Genomic DNA, 22,825 nt, shown 5'->3' with positions numbered 1-22,825 from the left:
GCAGGTTCTGGTTTTGGGCTGGCATAGTCCTGGCGGACGCGCTATAGGACCCCAGCAGGGTCTCAGGAGACGTCCCCTCGACCCATCGGGTGACCTTGTCGCATCTGGTGACTCTCACATCTGGGAAGCTTTTGCGCTGCATCTGAGTGACTCTGTCGCATTTGGGTGACTCTCACATCTGGGCAGCTTTTGCACTGCATCTGGGCAGCATCTGTGCTGCATTTGGGCGACTTTGTCACATTTGGGTAACTCTTTGTCCCATTTGGGCGTTGTGTTGCGCTTGGGCAACTCTTTGACACAATAGGAAATTGTTTGTTTTTGTTGGCTAGCCAATTTTTGATTTAGCGTGCTACGTGTCTGTCTGTTTGTGTTTTGTACTGTATGGTCTTTACTCTTGCCTTCTATCAAGTTCTTCATTATGTAAGTCTGTTACAATTCACCACCGTTCCTCACTCCCAACTCCTCCTCCAGCGCTTCTGTGGCGGCGATGGTAGCAGTGGTGGCTCGGGGCAGGCGCCGGCCACATCCCCTGGCAGCGGCGGCGACTTCGCGCCGTTCCTCACACTCAAACTTCTCATCTCCAATCTGGAGGAAAATGGGTCTATAGATCTCCTGATAGAAAGGAGCAATACTAATCAATGGTCAAATTCATTTCATCCTTTTGGAATTATACAGGGAACAGGTTTTCAACCGGATAGACGACCAGCGACAGCTCTCTGCTGTGATGACATTTCCAATCCACATCGGCGTCATCTGTCCTGGTTTCTTTTTTATCTAACCTTTACATCTCTCCTCCTCTCGATAGTTGGATATCTAATTGTTATAGAGATGGGCCAAACTCAAAGTACCCCTTTGACTATCATGGTCAGCCATTTTGAGGAGGTTCAAGCCAGAGTACATAATTTGTCAGTTGAAATCAGTAAAAGAAAACTTGTAACTTTTTGCAAGTTGGATTGGCCCACCTTCCAAGTGGGATGGCCCCTAGAGGGAACCTTCCACCTCCCAACTATCCAAAAGGTCAAAGATAAAATCTTCCAACCAGGAAAAATTGGCCACCCAGATCAAATTCCCTACATTTTAACCTGGGAAAACTTGGTAGATAATAACCCTCCAACCTGGCTTTCTCCCTTCCTACTGCCGCCGCCCTCCCCCACAACTAAGATGCTTGCCCTAAAGAAGTTAGATTCGTCAGAAAAGCCTACAACTCCCCACCCTATTCTCCCGGAGGAAGATCCAGACCCCCTTCTTGTTAATCCTCCCCCTTATATGCAAGCCCCTATTCCTCCTCAGAACCCAGGACCGGAGGCTACAGAAGAGAGAGAAGCGGCTGTGACCAGAAATGAGGAAGAAAGAACTGGCTCAGGAGGGCTAGCAAGGAGAACGCGGGGCCGAGCCCAGCGGGCAGCCAGCCCCTCCCGACCAGAAGCTCCAGATTCCACAATCGCTCTGCCGCTCCGAGAAACTGGGCCGCCAGACAATGCTGGCAATCCCTGGCTTCAATATTGGCCCTTCTCTACAAGCGATTTATATAATTGGAAAAATCAAAATGCTAAGTTTTCCGACAACCCTAAAGACTTGATTTCCCTTTTAGATAGTGTCATGTTCACTCATCAACCTACTTGGGATGATTGTCAGCAGCTACTCCGGATTCTGTTCACAACCGAGGAGCATGAAAGAATCCAGATGGAAGCCAGAAAGTTGGTCCCAGGAGACGATGGACAACCCACTGTAAACCCTGACTTAATTAATGCTTCTTTCCCCTTGTCCAGGCCTCCGCAAGATGAATGGGACTACAATACGGCTGAAGGTAGGGAGAGACTCCGGGTTTATCGCCAGACTCTAATGGGGGGTCTCTGTGCAGCAGCTCGTAAACCCACTAATTTGGCCAAGGTGTATTCAGTCATGCAAGAAAAACAGGAATCACCTTCAGCTTATTTAGAAAGATTAATGGAGGCATTTAGATAGTATACTCCTATGAATGCAGAATCCCCAGAGAATCAGGCAGCAGTAGTAATGAGCTTTGTTAACCAGGCAGCACCGGACATAAGGAGTAAGTTACAAAGAATAGAGGATTTAGAAGGGGAAAATATTCAAGACTTAATGAGAATAGTCCAGCGGGTATTCAATAACAGAGATGCACCAGAGGAAAAGCAGCTTAGGGCTACTAGGGAGATAACCAAAGCATTAGCAGTAGCAGTGCAGGGAGGGAGAGCAGAAAAAGAAGGAAACAGACTCCCGAGTAATTGACCACCACTTGGGAACTCCAGAGTGCATGATCTGGGTCAGAATCAGTGCGCCTACTGTAAGAAGGAAGGCCATTGGGCTAAAGATTGCCCTAAAAAGAGAAACCATAGAACCAGAGATAGTAAATGGACAACTAGGAGACCATCAGTCCTGGTCACCCGAGATGAAATGCACGATTAGGGGCGACGGGGTTCGGAACCCCTCCCCGAACCTAGGGTAACTCTGAAAGTGGAGGGGACTCCAGTGCAGTTTTTGGTGGATACAGGAGCTCAATATTCAGCTTTGACTGACCCTCAAGGAAAGATATCAACAAGCATCTCATGGGTGCAAGGGGCTACGGGGATTAAAAAGTGCCCTTGGACAACCAAAAGAACAGTAGACTTGGGAACAGAAAAAGTGTCTCACTAGTTCTTAGTCATACCCGACAGCCCCTATCCCTTGTTGGGAAGAGATTTATTAACCAAAATCGGGGCCCAAATTAATTTTCACCCCGAAGGTGCCCAGGTAACCGATGGGCAAGGAAAATTGCTACCTATGCTAACTCTTACTTTGGAGGATGAATATCGGTTACACCAGCAGCCGCAATCCCCTGATAAAAACATTGAAGACTGGGTACAGCGGTTCCCAGATGCCTGGGCAGAGACTGGGGGAATTGGGTTGGCTAAACATCGTCCCACCCTCTATATAGAAATAAAACCAGGAGCTAACCCCATTAGGGTTAAACAATACCCCATGCCCAGGGAAGCTCAAATAGGAATAACCCCCATATCTGGCGACTGCTGAACCAAGGAGTACTACGTCCTTGCTGATCGGCATGGAACACCCCCCTGCTTCCAATACGGAAGCCTAACTCAAATGAGTACCGCCCAGTTCAGGACTTAAGAGAAGTAAACAAAAGAGTGGCAGACATACACCCTACTGTGCCTAATCCGTATACACTTCTGAGTGCACTTCCTCCTTACAGACAATGGTATACGGTGCTGGATTTCAGCTTGCCTCTAGCTCCAAAGAGCCAAGAGCTATTTGCCTTTGAATGGACAGACATTGATGAGGGTATAAATGGACAACTTACCAGGACGAGATTGCTGCAGGGATTCAAAAATTCTCCCACCTTGTTTGACGAAGCTCTACATGAGGACTTGGGTGAGTTCAGGCAAAATCATCCCAACCTAACTTTGTTACAATATGTAGATGATCTCCTTATAGCTGCTGAAAACTGGGATGAATGTATCCAAGGAACAGAAAATTTACTCCAGACACTGGGCACCTTGGGATATAGGGCGTCAGCAAAGAAAGCTCAAATCTGCAGACCTGAGGTAACATACTTGGGCTATCTCCTAAGGGAAGGTAAATGATGGTTGACCCAAGCCTGCAAAGAGACTGTTCTAAGAATCCCAAAGCCCCAGTCCCCACGCCAAGTAAGGGAATTCCTCGGGTCGGCTGGCTTCTGTCGACTCTGGATCCCAGGGTTTGCGGAATTAGCCAAACCACTGTATGAGGCCACAAAAGACAAGCAGCCTTTTAATTGGACAATAGAAGCAGATATAGCATTCTAGCAAATCAAGGATGCCCTCTTGTCAGCCCCAGCTCTGGGGCTTCCCGATGTCGTTAAACCATTCTTCCTCTATATAGATGAAAGTAAAGGGATCACAAAAGGAGTTTTGACTCAATACCTAGGCCCCTGGAGGAGACCAATAGCATACTTGTCAAAAAAAACTGGATCCGGTGGCTGCGGGCTGGCCCCCATGCCTACGTATGATTGCGGCCACAGCCCTAATGGTAAAAGATGCTGATAAATTGACAATGGGACAAGAATTACATGTGATCACTCCACATGCTATTGAGGGAATCCTGAAACAACCTCCAGATCGATGGCTCAGTAATGCTCAGCTCACACATTATCAGAACTTATTGCTTAATCCTCTCAGAATTATTTTTCAGGCACCCTCAGCCCTCAACCCTGCTACACTGCTTCCTGACCCTGACCTGGACACACCCATACATGACTGCTTGGAAATCCTAGCCCAGGTTCATGGGCTTAGAGAAGACCTGCAAGATCATCCGCTGCTTGATGGTTCACAGATGGGAGCAGCTTTCTACATCAGGGTCAAAGGTATGCGGGTGCAGCAGTAGTGACTGAGACAGAGGTAATTTGGGCTGAGCCCCTACCAATAGGCACCTCTGCCCAGAAGGCAGAACTGATAGCCATGACTAAGGCCCTAACGATGGGAAAAGACAAAAAATTGACTGAATACACGGACAGTCATTATGCCTTTGCAACTGCCCATATTCATGGGACTATTTACAGGGAAAGGGGAATGCTAACCGCAGAAGGAAAATCTATTAAAAACAAGGAAGAAATTGTGTCCCTGACAGACGCCCTCTGGTTACCCAAGAAATTGGCTATCGTATATTGCCCTGGGCATCAAAAACCATCTGATTCAGTATCCAGGGGCAACTGCTTAGCAGACAAGGTAGCACGTGAAATAGCCCTCCAGAGAGACTTGATCACGGTTGCTCAACTCCCAGACTCTGGCCCACGAACCCTCCCAAAAGACCCAACCTACACGGAAGAGGACTTATCATGGATTCGCCAGCAACCACTAGCCCAATGCTCAGATGGATGGTGGAAAGACTCTGAAAACCGGATAATACTTCCAGAACTGATGGGGCAGAAAGTGTTGCACAGGCTCCACCAGACCACCCACATGGGGACAAGAAAATTACAGGACTTGATGCTGCAAGCAGGAATTAGAATTAAAGGTGTGCAAAATAAGATAGAACAGATCGTCAAAGTTGCAGAGTTTGTAAGTTAACAAATGCAGGATATAGCAAGTGGGAATCCGGAAATAGATTAAGGGGGGATAGGCCAGGGGCATATTGGGAAGTTGATTTCACTGAAGTAAAACCTGGAAGGTATGGGTATAAATATCTATTAGTTTTTGTAGATACTTTTTCAGGATGGGTTGAAGCATTCCCCACCAAGCGGGAAACGGCGCAGATAGTGGCTAAAAAGATTTTAGAGGACCTCCTGCCAAGGTATGGATTTCCCGTGATGATAGGGTCTGACAGTGGGCCAGCGTTTACTTCACAGGTAAGTCAGGGGCTGGCTTCAGTACTTGGGGCAAATTGGAAACTGCATTGTGCTTATCGACCCCAAAGCTCAGGACAGGTAGAGAGAATGAACAGAAATTTAAAAGAGACCTTAACCAAATTAACCCTGGAGACTGGCAGTAACTGGGTGGCTCTCCTTCCCTATGCCCTATATCGGGTGCGTAATTCTCCCTATAAGATGGGACTCACCCCTTATGAAATCATGTTTGGGACCCCCGCCTCCAATACTCCCTGATCTGATGAGCGGCTTTTAAAAGAAGAAACTGTGGATGATTCTGAACTTTTATCTTCCCTCCAGGCCCTGCAGAGGGCCCACAGAGAAGTCTGGCCTAAGCTCAAAAGCCTGTACGAGTCAGGCCCGCCTCCTGTTCCTCACAACTTCCACCCGGGTGATTGGGTCCTAGTAAAGAGACACCGACAGAGCAACTTGGAACCACGGTGGAAGGGCCCCTACATGGTCATTTTGACTACACCCACCGCCCTCAAAGTCGATGGCATTGCCTCCTGGATTCATCACACCCACGCCAAGTTGACTGAACCCCTTTCCGACATCGTGCTTCCTGCCCTAGACGACTCTGCCTGGAGAGCGGACAGGTCTAAGGACAACCCGCTAAAGATCAAGCTTTGCCGCCACAGACTGTGATGTGACTATGTTCTTGCTTTTACTTTGTTCTTTCGTTCTGGCCACAACCACAGCTATAGCTCCAGTTTTTGGAGCCACCAACTTCAGCCCATATCAGCCTTATGAAATCACCTGGGAAGAAACCAACCCAGCGGCAAAAGTTCCCAGCTTGACTGTGACTGAATACCACCCTTTATGGACATGGTGGCCTGAACTGCAAGTAGACCTTTGTACCTTAGCAAATGGAGCTTTTTCGGTGCGAACAGGCACTATTAGTGTTAATGAAGAATTAACATCTAAGTAAGCGGGCCCTTACAGATACAGTTAGTGGGAGAACAAGGAAATTTAACTGTGCTTATACCCGCGGGAGGGAGGAACTTCAGCGTCTCCCCTTCTACGTGTGTCCTGGTTATTCTCACCAGAAAGAATGTGGAGGGGAAGAATCTTATTTCTGTGCTAAGTGGGGATGTGCAACTACAGGGCAGGCTTATTGGATAAAAGCCTCTCGTGACTTAATTGAAGTCAAGCGAGGAAAAAAAAAACAGTTTCATGTAACAATAGGTGTAACCCCCTCTCCATCACCTTCACCAATAAGGGAAAATGGGATAAACAATGGATAAAAACCCGATCATGGGGGTTACACCTCTATGCTGAGGGACCTGATTTGGGGGTAGTGTTCACTGTTTGGATGATTATAACGTTTTTCACCCAGCCATTAGGGCCTAACCCCATTTTACACCTTCCGGCCCAAAGAGTTCTGATTATCCCCCCCACCCGAGGTCCAAAAATTAGTAAATTAGTTACTAGCCTCCCAAATACCCCACAACCGACCACCCACTCCTTAAGTGCCCCCTACTTAAGAACTAAACAACCCCATGAACAGTCAATTGTGGATCCAATTCAAACGGAAGCTCATCCCCTTCTGAGCCTTTTGTCTTGGTCCTTCCTGGTGCTCAATGCCACCTATCCTAATTTGACCAGGTCCTGCTGGCTTTGCTATGACACTGTCCCCCCTTATTATGAGGGAGTAGCAGTGCAAGCGTATGTTACTATTTCCACCAAGCTCCAGGATTGCCACTGGCGATCTACACAGTCCCTAACCCTAGAGTAAGTGTCAGGACAAGGGCTCTGTTTAGGAGCAGTGCCCTATGCCAGCCAGTCCCTCTGTCGTTTGACATGGAAAATCCAACCAGAGGAAGAAAACTCTTTTATAATCCCCCACAATGATTCGTGGTGGGCTTGCTCCTCTGGACTCACCCCCTGCGTCCACTGGAATGTGTTAAAACAGTCAAAGGATTATTGTGTTCTAGTCAGATTGGTTCTGTGGCTAATTTACCATGAGCACCAAAGTTTTATGACTATGATTGAACAAGGATGGGGCCTGAAACAGAACCCTATTCGACACAAACGGGAACCTATTACCACACTAACTCTTAGTCTGCTACTTGGGGCTAGCCTGGGAGGGTTAGGAACTGGAGTAGCTTCCTTAGTTACTCAGAACCGACATTACTCCAATCTAAGAGCAGCGATAGATGCAGACATGGAGCGTTTGGAAGATTCAATCTCTCTTTTAGAACAATCTTTAACTTCCCTAGCTGAAGTGGTCTTGCCAAACAGAAGAGGTTTGGACTTAATATTCTTACAACAAGGAGACCTATGTGTGGCTCTAGGAGAAGAATGTTGCTTTTATATAGATGACTCTGGAATAATTAAGGATAACATGGCAAAAGTCAGAGAAGGACTAGCAAACAGAAAGAAAGAACGGGAAGCTAGTCAGAGCTGGTTTGAAATTTGTTCAATTTTTCCCCTTGGTTAACTACTCTGGTGTCCACTGTGGTAGGACCCCTATTATTGTTGCTACTAGCTTTAACTATAGGACCTTGTATGGTCAATAAGTTAATTGTTTTTATTAAGGATAGAATAAATACAGTACAGCTAATGGTGCTAAGGGCCCAATATCAGCCAGTGAAGCCGCAGCAAGGGTTAAAACAATAGAGACCCAAGATTGGCTCTCTAAATGCTCTTGGAGAGGGGGGAATGAAAGATAGAGACACAGGCTTCCCCAAATTGCCCGCAGCCCCGCTCTTCTGCACCTGTATAAACACAGGCTTTCCCAAATTGCCCGCAGCCCCGGTCGTAAAAATGGTAAAAAATGTATAAACACAGACCTCTCCCATCTTATCTGTGAAGGCCAGGGGAGCTGACCCGAGAACAAACCTTGCTAACGATAACCCTCCTCTCGGAGGTCAGAGCGACTCAGAACTTAAGATAACATGCTTTACAATTGTATATGTTAACTAATTAGAAAGAACACTGTATAACTGCTTGCCTTTTATTATATAAACCCTGCTAACGAGGGCTGGGGGCCTCTCTTAGCGTCACCGGTTAAGGACGCAGAGGACCAGGCTCGAGCTTGCTAATAAATGACTCTTTGCTGCTTGCATTGATCATGGTCTCTGGTGGTCTTTGCGGGGTCTCGAGCCTTCGGGCACAACAGTACACTGAAACCAAAAGGAATGTTAGTGCTCACAACTTTACAGTGAGGAGACAGGGCTTTTAAATTGACCAGGGTACAGTATTATCTTTCTCTTAAAATTAAACCTGCTTTGATTACACATGGTCTTTATTTTCTCAGTGCTTAAGGCCTTTATTGGGAGCCAAGGCTTCCATGCACTTAAGAAGATTTCAAAAGGTGATCTTATTACTATCTTCTCATACTCAAATTGTGCTTTTCATCATATTTGCTGTCAAAATTTCACTCTTTAATTCTAGATAAACCCCAGAATAGGACATTTTAATGTGGTCTGTTAACTACTTATTTCCAATAGTCTACCACCCAAGTTCACCCTATGTTGTCTTTAATCTAGTGAGAAAAACAATTAGGGTGATATGTAGCTCAAATCTTAAGTGTCTCCCAAAGGCTCATGTTTTAAAAACACTAATGTGAAGTGGTAGAACCCCTAAGTGGTAGGACCTAGTAGGAGGTCTTCATGTCTCCTGCATGACCTTTAAGTGAATAATGGATGTTCAGGCCCCTTCTCTTTCTATTTTGCTTCCTGACCTTGAGGTGAGTGGTTTTGGCCTGACCCATACTTGTTATGATATGTAGTCTCACCACAGGCCCAAAGGCAATGAGATCAGCCATTATGAACTTGAACCTCTAAAAGTGTGAGCCAAGCACAAACTTTCTCTCTCTCTCTCTCTCTCTCTCTATCTGTTCCCCATCCTTTGGTACTGGGAATTGAACCCAGGGGCACTTAATGACTAAGCCACACACCCAGTCCTTTTTTATATTTTATTTAGAGATAGGGTCTTGCTGAGTCACTGAGGGTCTCACTAAGTTGCTGAGGTTGACTTTGAACTCATGATCTTCCTACCTAGGACATTTTCAGAGTATGATGCAGAAAAGGGTTGCAAAGAGAAAAGGAAGAGATTTAAACAAAGGAGATGAAAGTCTTTCAATAATAAAAAGGGAAAGAATATTGTTCTGAAGTATAATAATAATGGTTCTTTGACATTTCAGAATCCTGAAGAATGAGAAAAGCAAAAATTTTGTTCAAACAAGTAGTGTACTCTTTTGTTTTTGAAAGTTTTTTGAATAAAAACATGTATCTATTTTGTGTTGTTTTAATAAATGATCTCCCACTGGGCATTTTTTACAGAAAAGAGATTTACTTAGCTCATAGTTCTGGAAATGAAAGAGCATGACACAAGCATGAGTTGGTTCTGGTGAGGACCTCATGGTGTATGGCATCACCATGGTGGGAAGGCCTAAGGAAGAGGAAGGTGGAGCATGCCCTAGAGGGAAATCCTGTGGTAGAACAGGAAGAAGAGGCAGAGGAGGGACAAGTCATGCTCTTGTATAACAGCTTGTACTCCAGGGAAGAAATTCAGTTCCCTAAGACCGCCATAACTCCTTCAGAAATGTAGAGTGCCCGGGAAGCATTTACCTCTTAAAGACATACATTTCAATGGTATTGTGGAGAAGGTTTCCAAGTACATGAAACCTGGGGGAGAATTCAAACTAGATCCAAACCATAACAGAGACTAAGTACATAATCTGAGGCCTTGAGGTAATGTTAAGAGTTCAACTTTTCAATGAATTTGGAATGGGGAGCCACTACAGGGCTTCAATCATTACCTGGGCTCTAAGAATCTGGATCACAATCTCACAAGGTCTGTGGCAGTGAGATGCTGGTGGCGAGACCAAGATGATGAATAAATCTGAGGTGTACAGAAGGGTGAAACAGCACACTTGGAGATGGGTTAGAACTGAACTTGAAAGTTTGTTTGTTGTGACTGTTTATTTCCACAAAGACACAGTAAATAGAAAGGTGGGCATCCTTATGTTTCCAAGGAAATAATCAGGATGGTTACAGGAAAGTGGCTTGATTCTGCATGCTTCTGAATTGGGAACTGTAGGTGTGAATGATATTTTAATTGCTTTCTACATATGTGACTTTAAACTATTTATTTAACTAGTTTCACTGTTTGGCTTGCTGTGAAATTTCAAAGTAGAAATGGTGATACCTAAACTTATTGAATAATTATATGGATTAAAGTGTTGTAATTGATGTCAAGTTTGGTAACCCAAAGAAGAAATCACTCAATAAAGGAAAGCTATTGTTATTATTGACAATAATATTTTTATTTCTATTACATTCAAAGTACACATGTCTACTTCCAGATTTAAAATGAATAGCATTTTTATTCATCAGTTTATAACTGAGTTATATCCAGCTTTTAAAATCAAGGACCAGTAGCTCTTAATAGAGATATACTTGCTTTTTAATATTTTTATTGGTGCATTACAGTTTTACATTATGGAAGAAAACAATGTTACATATTTGTACAGGCACACAATGTAGCAATACAATTTGGCCAATTTCATTCTCCTGCCCTTCCCTTTTCTTCCCCCCAGTGATATATTTTCTTAGGTAACAGAATAGTTCTTGGCTTCTGAAGAATATAGCTGAGAAGTGGTTTTTATACTTCTGTATTATTCCTTAAAACATTTTATGTGTCTATCCAAGTTACCTCAAATAATCTACTTAGAGACCAACACTATGTTTTAAATTTCTTTTATATTGCTTAAAGTGACAATTCAGTATATATAAGAAATTCAATAAATATGCCATGTATTCATAGCACTTTAACACTGGTATGAAAATTAGAGTGAACTTTCATTGTGTTCAGCAGATGAAGCAGAGACCTAGAAAGGCTACCTGACTTGAAAGAGTTTGCAATGTGAAGCAAGGCAGAGTCAGGCCTACGGTGAAATATCATGACACCTATTTCTCATTTCCTCATCATAACATATTGCTTCTTTGTTCATTTCCCATATATGTGTGAAATCAGAGACCAGGGAGCAATCAAGTTGCTTAGAGAACAGCAGTGATAGAAAAAACTCACAGTCGTAAAAGCAATGAATGTGGCAGGTACTCTAGAACAGCTGAGTGAAGATGACATTGGTCATGTATTTGTTGCCTACTCCTGTAAATGATCACCATAATGTGGTGGCTTAAAAACACCCACTTGTCTCATAGTTCTGAAGAACAGAAATCTGTCCTGGCTTGACAGGATCTCTGCATAAGACATTACCTGGCCAAAATCTCTGTATTTAACAATTGAAGAGATCACCTTTATAGTCCTTTTCTTTAGGAATCTAATCCCTTGTGACTATTGTTGGAGGTAGCTGCATTTTGTGTTTCACAAATTGCACAAAACTCTGAAGGCATAATCAAAGGTGAGAGAGTATATGCCCCCTGAGTTAAGACTGAAGACATAATTCTCTTCCTTATTTTTCTTTCTTTCTCTATTTTTTTTTTGTACTGGGGATTGAACTTGGGGGACACTTGACCATTGAGCCACATCAGCCCTCTTTTGTATTTTATTTAGAGACAGGGTCTCACTTAGTTTCTTAGCTCCTTGCTTTTGCTGAGGCTGGCTTTTGAACTTGTGATCCTCCTGTCTTAGCCTCCTGAGCAGCTGGGATTACAGGTACACACTACCATGCCAGGTTCTGAAGACATAATTTCATATCATTAGAAAATGACATATGTTTATATCATGTAGAAATAACTTATAGAGTAACACTTTAATTACACATAGTATTAATCACACCTCAACCAGAAAAAGAAAAGATCTTTCTGAGCATTTGAAACAAAATTCATTGCAGGGAATTGCTAGCATGGGAAGAAGAAAAGCTGAGAAGACAATTAGGTATAGTATGGTGGCCTAACAAAATGCAATTCCTGCTGTTTATGGGAAGGACAAAGGGAGATTTGTAGCTCTAAAGCTATGAATTATTATTCAGTGGGTACTAAAACCAAGTAGACTTCTCTGTGGGAACTCCAGCCAGCAACTATAGAAGCCATTTTATGTGATGCTGAAGGTGATAAAACATGTAGGCTTTTCCTTTCTGCTCTAAAGACAGTCCTAACATCTCCAATTGGCTAAAGTCAGGGAGGGGATTCAAGTGACAAGCACTTGTAAGTCATCCCACAGTGCCTTCCAGCCACATAACAAAAGGCGATCTGTGGTTGGATATGAAGGCAAACAGTCTAAGGACTTGGGGCACTTTGTCAAAAACTATAATGTTGTTTTCATTCTTGTGCCAATACAGTTCCTCCCCATCACTCTCTCGATTTCTCCTCTCCTTAACAGTGGTAAAGGAAAAACCAATAAATTGATATTCAGTAAAACATTTTACTAGCAAGCATGAGGCCCTGGGTTCAATCCATATCACCACAGAGGGGTGGAGAAGTAAAGGAAGAGGAGCAGATTCAGAAATTCTAAGTTTTGTTATTTTTGCACAAGGTTTATCTTTGGGTGTATAGTTGGATAATGTCTGTTCATCCCCTGATGCCTCCAGGGTCTCAACTATTTTTTTTTTTACCTTTTAAAATCTATGGTTACACATTTTCAGCAAATTTTACTTTTCTCAAAGAATTACTTTCTCCTATGAAATGGTGCCCAAGTTGAACAAGGCTAAAATACAAAATAAACTACACTTAATAAAGTGATAACATCAAAAATCCAGAAATAAATAGTATAAAATGTTAGCAGTAATTTACTCTGCATGGTAGGCTTATAAAAGTGATTTATAGATTTATCAATTTTACTTTTTTCTATGTTTCTAGCTGAAGTTTGTAAAATGGACATTCACCATTTGACAGAAAAAGAAAAATAATATTTTTATTAGAAATTTGTATCCATATATTTGTATAAATGCCCTTTCTTTTTATTGAAGTAATCTTAAAAGGCAATGTGTAACACTACATAAAATAAATATTAAATAAGAAAGAAAGATTGCTGAAAATTTACCAGTGATGCAGTAAGTTTGCTAATATTTGTTCTTTTAGATGGAGAACTTTTCCTCCCCTGAGAAAAGAAGACAGTAGAAAAGCAGACAGTAGTGGAATATTATTAAATTAGGCATCCCTACACAGTCTTAGGGAATGTTATAATAAAGTAAATAGAAAACACAGAGAATGAGAGACTATTCCTCTTTTAGTCAAATTTTCTGCTGCTGTGTCTAGAAGACCTGGTAAGAATAACTTTAGAAGAGGAAAAATTTAAGTTCTCACGGTTGCAGTGGTTTCAGTCCATACACAGCTGGCTCAATTCCTCAGGGCTTGTGGTTGTCGCGCTCCCCGCCCGCAGAGAGACACGACACCTGGTTCTTTTCAGCCCTTTTATTGCGCGCACCCCCATCCTCTCAGTTCTCTCTTTGTTCTTCCCCTTTGAGGAACTTACACTCCAATATATACAGTACTTGTAACCAATCAGCATTTTTGCACGAGGGGAGAGCATAACAGATACAGGCAGCAAAGGCAGGTATATAGTGGACCTGTACTGTCCATCAGGGAGCTTAGCCAATCCCTGGAACTTCCTCAAAAATGTGTCGGTTGTTTGTGCAAAAGTTAATTGCTCTGGCTCACTGCCAGGCGCCATCTTAGCCTTGCCACACCTAGGGCCAGGGGTCCGGCCGAAACCCCGACAGTGGTGAGTCTGAACATCATGGCAGAAGATTGTGTGGAGGGAAGTGGCTCACGTGGTGATTGGGCAGCAGAGAGAGGCTCCACTTACCAGATGCAAAATATAAACCCCAAAGGCATGTCCACAATGACCCACCTCTTCCAGTCACAACCTGCCCACCTTAACTTACCACTCAGTCACCCCAGGGGATTAATTCACTGATTGGTTAAGACTCTCCTAACCCCATAATTTTTCCACTAAAGCTTCTTGCATTTACTCACACATGAGCTTTTAGGGGACACCTCACATCCAAACCATAACAGTTCTATTCTGATGTCTTCTTTGGTTATAGTTTAAACTTATATTAAAATAATAATGACTATGCACTGTTGACAGCCTGTCCTGTATCATGGGTTGTGCTAATGTCTTTGCATATATATTCTCACACAGCATAATGTGGAAAGTTTGAATCAAATCCCTCCTTTAAAAGAAATAAATGCCAGACCAATTTAGCTATAAAAGAATAAAGGACTTGCACAAAATCCTACAGCCAGGAAGTTACTCAGTGGGCAATCAAATTCAGATTTTTACTAAAAACTTTCCTTTGACTTCCAAACTGATGACTCTCTAGCATTATTTGCAGAAAATTTGAATAACTATTTTCATAAATATTTTGATTATGCTCTATTGAGCTTGGAGATCTATATCATCTTACTGTTTAGAAAGGATTTTTTGTCTTTTTGTTTATTTAATGATACTGGGGATTAAGCCCAGGGGCTCTCTGTATATCCCCAGATATTTATTTTCATTTTGAGATAGGGTCTCACTAAATTTCCCACACTGGCCTCCAGCTTAAAATCCTCCTGCTTCAGCCTCCCAAGTAGCTAGAACTACAAGTGTGTGCTGCCATGCCCAGCACAAATCACTTTTCTTTGTGATTAAGAATTGACTAAAAATGTGAGTGAAGTTTTGTCCAGTTTGGCAATGGTTAGAATTGTCACTGAGGTTGCTCTTGGTATGAAGAGAGAATCTGACAAACTACTCTCAGTCAGTGTTCTCAGTACTTGAAACTCTACTATGAATGGTATGGTTGTTACAGCCAATGGTAATGATAATAAGAAATTTAAAGAAGATAAAATGGATGGTGCTCCTTCTCCTGTACTTCATACTCAAAAATTACCTGGTACAGTGACAGAAACTAAAGTTATTGCTTTATGCTTACATTTTGGTAATGTGACCAACATCCTTATGCTGAAAGGGAAAAAAGAAAAACAGGCATTTTTGGAACTGCCAACAGAGGAAGCAGCTATTACCATTATGGCTAATTACCATTCTGCTATGACACCTCATCTCTGTAATCAATCAATTTATATCCAGTACTCCAATCACAAAGAACTAAAGACAATACATTAAACCAACATGCACAAGCAGTGCTTCAAGCTGTGACATCTGTCCAGACAGCAAACACTCCTATTAGCAACACCACAGTTAGTGGCAGTGCAGTGACTTCAGCCCAGAGACCGGCACTTAGAATAATTATTGACATTATGTACTACCCTGTAACACTTGATGTTCTTCATCAAGTATTGTCTACATGTGGTGCTGTATTGAAGGTAATCACATTTACAAAAACAACCAGTTTCAAGCTTTGCTCCAGTATGGTGATCCAGTACATGCTCGACAAGCAAAACCAGCCCTAGATGGTCAGACTATTTATAATTCTTGCTGTACTCTAAGGATTGACTTTTCCAAAATTGTGAATTTGAAAGTAAAATACAGCAATGATAAAAGTAGGAATTATACTTGACCTGAATTTCCATCTGGAGATGGGCAATCTGCATTGGATCCAGTTTTTGCTGAAGCATTTTCCAAGGAGACACCCCTTTTAGCTGTTCCAGGAGCTCTGAGTCCTTGGGCTATTCCAAATGATGCTGCAGCCACTGCTGGCTGAGTGGGTATCCCTGGAGTTTCAGCTGGTGGCAATACAGTCCTGTGGGTTAGCAATTTAAATGAAGAGGTGTTTATGGAGATTGCTTTTCCATCTTTTTTTTAGTTCTCTTTTTTTTATTCTTAATAAGTACACATTAATTTTTTGGGAACAGGAAAAATGTGAATATCTCAGAGTAATCTTAGTAAAGTAATATGGGTATTGAAAATTTTTTACTAGCTTTTTTTGTCAGGGATAAATATTTAAAAATTTTTTTCATACAGGTATAGAGGGTAATAATGTCTGTCTCATTCTACCCCATACCTCCCCTCACTCCCCTCTGCACAATCTAAAGTTCCTTCATTCTCCCTGTCCTCCCCCCACTATGGATTAGCATCTGCTTATCAGAGAAAACATCCAGCCTTCAATATTTTGGGATTGACTTATTTCACTTAGTATGATATACTCTAGTTCCATCATTTACCTGCAAATGCCAAAGATTTAAATCTTCTTTAAGGTTGAGTAATATTCTATTGTATATATATATATACCACATTTTCTTTATTTATTCATCTCTTGAGGGGCATCTAGGTTGGTTCCATAGTTTAGCTATTGTGAGTTGAGCTGCTATAAACATTGATGTGACTGCATCATTCTAGTATACTGGTTTTAAGTCCATTGTGTATAAACTGAGGAGTGGGATAACTGGGTCAAATAGTGGTTCCATTCCAAGTTTTCTTAGAAATCTCCATAGTGTTTTCCATAATGGTTTCACCAATCTGCAGTCCCGCCAACAATGTATGAGTACCTTTTCCGCCACATCCTTGCCAACATTTAACTATTGCTTGTATTCTTGATAATTGCTATTCAGATTGGACTGAGATGAAGTCTTAGAGTAGTTTTGATTTGCATTTCTCTAATTGCTAGAGATGATGAACACTTTTTATATGTTTGTTGATCAATTGTATTTCTTCTGTGAAGTGTCTCTTCAGTTCCTTTGCTCATTTATTAATTGGATTATTTCTTTTTTTGGTGTTAAGTTTTTTGAGTTCTTTATATAGCCTGGAGATAAGTGCTCTATCTGAGGTGCAAGTGGTAAAGATTTTTCACATTATGTAGGCTCTCTCTTCATGTTATTGATTGTTTCCTTTGATGAGAAAAAGATTTTTAATTTGAATCCATTCCATTTATTGATTATTACTTTCATTTCTTGTGCTCTAAGAGTCTTGTTAAGTAAATCTGGTCCTAAGACAACATGATGAAGATTTGGGCCTACTTTTTCTTCTATTAGTTGCAGGGTCTGTGGTCTAATTCCTAGGCTCTTGATCCATTTTGAGTTGTGTTTTGTGCAGGGTGAGAGATAGGTGTTTAATTTCATTTTCCTACACATGTTTTCAGTTTTCCCAGCACCATTTGTTGAATAGGTTATCTTTTCTCCAATGTATATTTTTGGTACCTTTATCTAGTATAAGATAACCATATTTATGTGGGTTTGTCTGTGTGTCTTCAATTTTGTGCCATTGGTCTACATGTCTATTTTGGTGCCAATGCCATGCTGTTGTTGGTACTATTGCTCTATAGTATAGCTTAAGGTCTGGTAGTGTGATGCCTTTTGCTTCACTCTTCTTACTAAAGATTGCCTTGGTAATTCTGGTTCTCTTATTTTTCCAAATGAATTTCAAGAATTCTTTTTCTATTTCTATGAAGAATGCCATTGAGATTTTAATAGGAATTGCATTGAATCTACAACACTTGTGGTAATGTAGTCATTTTGACAATATTAATTCTGCTCATCCACAATTATGGGAGATCTTTCCATCTTCTAAGGTCTTCTTTAATTTCTTTCTTTAGAAAGAAACTACAGAGTTTTCATTGTAGATGTCAGATGTCTTTTACCTCTTTTGTTAGATTGATTCCCAAGTATCTTTTTGAGACTATTGTGAATGGGGTAGTTTACCTAATTTCTCTTGCAATGGATTCATTGATTATGTATAGAAATGAATTTATTTTAGGTATTGACTTTACATCCTGATTCTTTGCTGAATTTATTTATGAGTTCTAGAGGTTTTCTGGTGAAATTCTTTGGATCTTCATGTTATTAGCAAGTAGTGATAAGTTGAGTTCTTTTCCTATTTGTATTCATTTAATTTTGCTCATCTGACTGCTCTGGGAAGAGTTTCAAGGATAATGTTGAATAGAAGTGGTGAAAGAGGGCATCCCTGTCTATTCCAGTTCTTAGAGGAAATGAGTTCACTTTTTCTCCATTTAGAATGTTGGCCATAGTCTTAGCATAAATAGCTTTTACAATGTTGAGGTATGTTCCTACTATCCCCAGTTTTTCTAGTGTTTTGAGCATGAAGAGGTGCTGTATTTTGTCATATGTCCTTTCTGCATCTATTGAGATAACAATGATTTTTGCCTTTAATTCTGTTGATGTGATGAATTATGTTTATTGATTTCTGTATGTTGAGCAAACCTTGCATTCCAGGGATGAACCAACTTGATCATTGTGCACTATCTTTTAAATGTATTTTGTATGTGATTTGCCAGAATTTTATTGATAATTTTTGCATCTATGTTCATGAGGAATATTGGTCTGAAGTTTTTTTTTTTGCTCAATGTGTCTTTGGTTTTGGTATAAGGGTGATACTAGCCTCATAGAATAAATTTGGAATGGTTCCCTCCTTTTCTATTTCATGGAATATTTTGAGGAGCATTGATGTTAATTCATCTTTTAAAGTCTTCCATAACTTGGCTAAGAATCTGTTGGTCCTGGGCTTTTCTTGGATGGTAGGCTTTTGATGGTGTCTTTTCATTGCTTAAAATTGATCTTTTTAAATTGTGTATGTCCTCCTGCATCAGTTTTGGTACATCATGTACCTGGAAATTTGTTGATGTCCTCAAGTTTTTCTATTTTATTTGAGTATAACTTTTCAAAATAGTTTCTAATTATCTTCTATATTTCAGTAGTATTCATTGAGATATTTTCTTTTTCATCGTGAATTTTAGCAATTTGAGTTTTCTCTTTCTCTTTGTTAGTATGGCTAAGGATTTATCAATTTTATTGATTTTTTTCTAAGAACAAATTTTTTGTTTTTTCAAGTTTCCAATTGTTTATTTTGTTTCAATGTCATTGATTTCAGCTCTGATTTTAATATTTTCCTGACTTCTGCTGCTTTTGGTGTTGATTTGTTTTTCATTTTCTAGGGTTTTGAGATGTAATGTTAGGTCATTTGTTGTTGACTTTTTATTCTTTTAATATATGAGATTGATGCATTGAACTTTCCTCTTAGCACAGCCCTTAACCCAGAGATTTTGATGTTGTAAAGGTGTTCTCATTTACCTCTAAGTATTTTTCATTTAATCCTTGATTTATTCTACAACCGATTCATCATTCCATAGCGTATTGTTTAGTCTCCATGTTAGAATAAATGTATTTTTATTGATCCCTAATTTCAGACCATTCTGTTCTGATAGAATGCAGAGTATTACCTCCATTTTTTTGTATTTACTAAGAGTTGTTTTGTGGAATAAGATACAGTATATTTTAAAGAATTCATGTTCTTCCATGAAAAAAGTGTATTCACAAATTGATGGTTGAAATATTCTATATATTTCTGTTAAGTGTAAATTATTGATTGTATTATTTGTTTCTAGTGTTTCTTCACTTAGTTTTTGTTTGGAAGACCTGTCCAGTAGTGAGAGAGTTAAAGTCACCCAGTAGTATTGTGTTGTGTTCTATTTGATTCTTGAAATTGAGAAGGTTTTTTTTTTCACATACATAGATGCTTCATTGTTTGGAGCATAAGTATTTATAATTGCTGTCTTACTGGTGTATAATTCCCTTCAGTAGAATGAAATGACCTTTTTTGTCCTTTCTGATTAACTTTGGTTCAAAGTCCACTTTATGTGATATGAGGATGGAAGGCCCTGCTTGTTTACACACACTATACTGGTGATATGGTTTTTCCCATCGTTTTACCTTCAGTCTGTGGATATCTTTGCCTATGAGGTGAGTCTTTCTGAGACAGCATATTGTTGAATCTTGTTTTTTTAATCCAATGTGCAAGTCTATGTCTTTTTTGTTTGTTTGTTTTGTTTTGTTTCTTTGCAGTGCTGGGGATTGAACCCAGGGCCTTGTATTTGTGAGGCAGGCACTCTACCAACTGAGCCACATCCCCAGCCCAAGTCTATGTGTTTTGATTGATGAGTTTAGTCCATTAATATTTAAGGTTATTACAGAGATATGACCTGTATTCCTGATTTAGATTATCTTTTGACTATTCCTTTAGTGTAGTTTCTCCATTTGTTGGTTTTCACTTTTTTCCTCCCCATTTCATCCTCATGGAGTATTTTGTTGAGAATATTCTGTAGTGTAGGCTTTTTATTTGTGAATTCTTTTAACTTTTGTTTATCACAAAAAGCTTTTATTTCATCTCCATATCTGAAACTTAATTTCAGTGGATATAAAATTCTTGGTTGACATCCATTGTCTTTCAGAGCTTGGGATATGTTGAACAATGACTTCCTATCTTTTAGGGTCTGGGTTGAGATATCTGTTGAGATTTGAGTTAGCTTTCCCGTATACATAATTTGCTTTTTTTCTCTCATGGACTTTAAGATTTTTCTTATTTTCTATTTCAGTCATTTTTATTTTAATGTGTCTTGGTGTGTGTCTGCTTCAGTTTTGTACATTAGGGTTTTATAATTCTTAGGTATTTGATTTTCCATTTCATTCTTTAGGTGTTGGAAATTTTCTGATATTATATTATTGAAAACCTTGTGCATTCCTTTGGTTTGTGTCTCTGCTCCTTCTTCTGTCCAAATAACTCTGAAATTTGGTCTTTTTATGGTTTACCATAATTCTTGGAACTTTTTCTCATGGATTTTTACCATCTTTTCTGCATGATCTCTTCATTTTCAATATTAAATATTTTTACTTGATTTTCTAAGGTTCTGCTTCCATGTGGTTTAGTCTGTTGGTGATGCTTTCCATTGAATTTAAAATTATATTTATTAATTCCTTCATTTTGACAATTTCTCCTTTTTTAAACAATTTCTAGCTCTTTTTTGAAGTGATCCTTCACTTCCTGTATTTTCTGCTTTATCTCACTCTTTATACCATCCTTTACTTTGCATATCAGGTTAACAATGTACATTATAAACTCTTTCTTGGACATTTCTTCTATTGTGTTGTCAGTAGCTACTGTTATTGGGGCATCTTGGTTTGTTTGTGGCACTTTGTTCCCCTGTTTTTTCATCTTGCTTGTGTGTTTTCTCATGTAGTTTTATAGTTCTGAGGCAATACAGATTCTTCCATGTAGGGCTAAATTTTCACTGAAGATTTCCAGTAGGCTGCCTTTAAGAGGGAGACTGATATCAATAACACCCAGTGCAAACAATACACAGCCTCAAATTGAAGAGCTCCCTGGAAGGCGTCTATTGCCCTCTCACTATAAACAGTAATAATGAGTTCAATCACTGTTCACAATAAACAGAAAATTTGCCAAATGGATTTACAATTTCAAATAGTGGACAAAGAAAGAACAGAAACAGTGCAGGACATGGTGTTTTTGAGTGAGAAAGAGAAAAGTCAGAAACAAGAATCCATAGGAAGAGTGGAAGAGGAACCAACAGAGATTGGATGCTATATGGAGTAAATGTAGAAAGGGAATGTAGGAAGACAGACAACAAGAGGAATAATACATATAAAGAGAAGAAAAAATTTAAAATATAAGAATATGCAGAATATATATAGCAGAATTGCAAAACGCCATGCATATATTACTGTCTTCAACCAACTGATGCACATAATATACCCTGCTCCAAATATGACGGAGATAGATGCCAGAGAAGAAAAAAAAATAAAATAAAATAAATCTCGATGGATAATTGAACAAGTGTTTCTGTTAGTGTCCAAAAACTTCCCAGTCCTGTGTGTGAGTTCCCACAAACCTCCCTGGCCCAGACAGGCCCTGGGGGACTCAGTCACTTTCTCACCAATCTGGGCCTCAGATATACTGAGTTTGGCCACATTGCAATCCAAAGATCTCAATTCCACTGGAATTTGGAGAGAGACCACCCAGGATGATCAATCCTGAGAAACAGTAACCCACACTCCCAGGAGGAATATCCCAGCAGCAACCAAGCCCATAGGCACCCTGACACTGAACCTCCAGGCCCTGGCTGGTGTCCTCAGATAGGGAAAGCTGCACCCCTATCAGTTGCAGCAAACCTAATGACACACCAAACTCCAGGGTCTAGCCAGTGTCTCAAAATATATATGTCCATGTGCAACCAGATCTGGAGTGTCCTTGATTGTGGACCTCTGGGCAGTGGTGGCGTGATAGTAGCAGGAGTCAGTGGCAGCAGGCAGAGGGTCAGCAGCAGTTGCAGACATCTGTGGTGTTGGCAGTAGATGGCGCATCTGTGGCACCAGTTGGACTGGCACCAACTTTGGTTACAGCTGCAGCAGCATCTGAGAGGAGACCTCCAGGGGACCTCCAGGGAGTGGCAGCTTTGGCTGCAACTGTGTCAGCAGTAGCAGCAGCAGTGCAGGTGGCAACTAGGTGTCCAAGGCAGCATGGAGAGCGGCAGACCTCTAGGTGATGGGGACTGAGACAATACCTGAAGTAGTAGCAGCACCTGGAGAAAAAAACCTCTGAGCACCTACAGCAGCAGTGTCAGTGACAGCTGTGTACCAGGAGAAAACCTCTGGTTGATGGTAGTGGTGCCCATGACAGAGACACCAGGGGAAACGACTTTCCAGCATCCATGGTAGCATGAGCACCAGTGGCACCCAGAGAATACACCTCTGGGCATCTGCAGCAGGGGCCTCCTCAGGTAGGTTTTGAGTACCCAGTCTACCTCATGTTCTACAATTATCTAGTCTGTACTTACATGTTAAAAGCAGGAACACAGGGTTTTTTTCTTAGCTT

General features: G+C 40.7%; 2 pseudogenes; both read left to right on the top strand.

Annotated features, from left to right (window-relative positions):
- The first annotated feature begins 861 nt into the window (after positions 1-861).
- LOC124973620 (uncharacterized) lies at positions 862-8,089 on the top strand (annotated as a pseudogene).
- An 864-nt stretch (positions 8,090-8,953) lies between these two features.
- LOC124973619 (polypyrimidine tract-binding protein 2-like) lies at positions 8,954-22,496 on the top strand (annotated as a pseudogene).
- The last annotated feature ends 329 nt before the right edge of the window (positions 22,497-22,825 follow it).

The sequence above is a fragment of the Sciurus carolinensis genome, unplaced genomic scaffold, assembly GCF_902686445.1.
Source record: "Sciurus carolinensis unplaced genomic scaffold, mSciCar1.2, whole genome shotgun sequence".
NCBI classification, from domain to species: Eukaryota; Metazoa; Chordata; class Mammalia; order Rodentia; family Sciuridae; genus Sciurus; species Sciurus carolinensis.
Note: the sequence above shows the minus strand (reverse complement) of the source record. Positions and strands in the feature narration are given on the sequence as shown.